Genomic DNA, 1,666 nt, shown 5'->3' with positions numbered 1-1,666 from the left:
GGCCCAGCCCGGCCCCGCCGGTTGCCCAGAGAGAAGGAGGGGCTGGGGGGGAAAGCGGTGCTCGGCCGGCAGGCAGGTACCAGCCTCCGGGGCGGAGGTGCTGCCGTGCGTGTCCCAATCTGCCCTGCCGAGCGGCCCTACCCCCTCTCCGGGGCCCTTCCTGGGGCACAAGGTGGTTTTCGGGGGTTGCTATTTCATCTCATGTACCCCTCTGCCGTGATTAGTGGTGAAGAAAAGCAAGGCAGCAGTGCTAGGCGCTGTACACCACCCCTTAAGGCCCCGTGGCATAAAAAACCCCCCAAACCAAACCAAACCAAACCAAAACCAAAAAAACCCTCGCATCCAGGTAAAGGGGACAGTAAGACCATAATAGCAGTGTTACTCCCCAAAGATTCCTCACATCATTCATCTGGCCAAGAACCACAAAAGCTGTTAGACAAAACAACTGTGAAAATTTTTGTTTCACACACCAGTTAAAAACACGTTTTAAATCAGAAGCAAAATAATGATTGGAAACAGCTAAAATGTCTCAGACTAGAAAATAAGTTACGTATTTTTGCAAGAAAATTTATTGTAGGATTCTTTAGCAGAGTTTCTAGCTAGCTTGAGAACAGGCTTTGAATATTAAGATCTCACACTGGACTCAAAGTATGCTATTGTGAAGTGTGGAGAAAAATCCTGAATTCCCAATACCTTCCTGGTAGGACACCTACATTATTGAGACTGTTTACAAAGATACAAGCTAAATTATTGGTTTGCTTGCAAAAATAATACATGGGTTCCTCATACAGCCTCTGGTCAGCATTGGATAAAATACTGCTTTCCACTATGTTGACGACACCCAGTGACATCAGTGGAGTTTCTCACCTTTACACTTCGTAAGTAATAAATCACACTATGTTTTTCCCCTGCAGCCCCAAAGCTACGTTCAAATCTGTTCTACCCTATACCAGCACCATCTTCAGAAACAGAGGCTCGCAGTGGGTTTGGTGTCAGGAATAACCACTGGCTTTTGCTTACACTCTTGGTGTTCATGTGCAGCAGCATGAAAAACTGGGACGGGGAGCAGTCAGTAGCTTCTGGCTGCCCCACCTGTCAGCACAGTATCTAGCAGGATTTCAACACCCAACTGTTGTATTTTGCATATAAATATCAATTTGTTTAAACTACAAAGCAAGTAAAATATTCTCATGTTTCTAGACACGGGTTAAAGCAGAACAAATAAAAACTAAACTGATAGGCAGACATAGAAAGAAAAAGCTTTAGAAAAGCTTTTCATTTGGTTGTGTTATGTTCTGCAAGGTCTTGACTGCCATGAATAAAATTTATCTCCAGGTGAGGAGTTAAGTCTTTTCTTAATGAAAGCAGCCACATCAATTTAATCTTGATAGAAAAAGTGTTTATGTGGGATGGTCAGAAGAGTATTATTTCCTGAAAGAAAACTGTACAAAAGTGCTATTTAGAGCTGCTTAATAAAGCAAGTGTGAGAACAAGATGTGAAACTCTATAAAAGCATTTTACTACAATTTCTTAGCTGTTTCCTCAAAGTTAATTGCTTCCACCCCTAATCCTCCAGTGCTGGACTGAAAGTACCTTCCAGCTCCCCAAACTTTTAAGCCTAAATGTAAAGAGAGAGCACTCAGCTTCCGTCTAAAAAATGAAGTTT

This window comes from Corapipo altera, unplaced genomic scaffold, assembly GCF_003945725.1.
Source record: "Corapipo altera isolate COAL_440 unplaced genomic scaffold, ASM394572v1 60, whole genome shotgun sequence".
NCBI lineage: Eukaryota > Metazoa > Chordata > Aves > Passeriformes > Pipridae > Corapipo > Corapipo altera.
The sequence above is the reverse complement of the archived record's forward strand: the minus strand, read 5'-3'. Positions refer to the sequence as shown.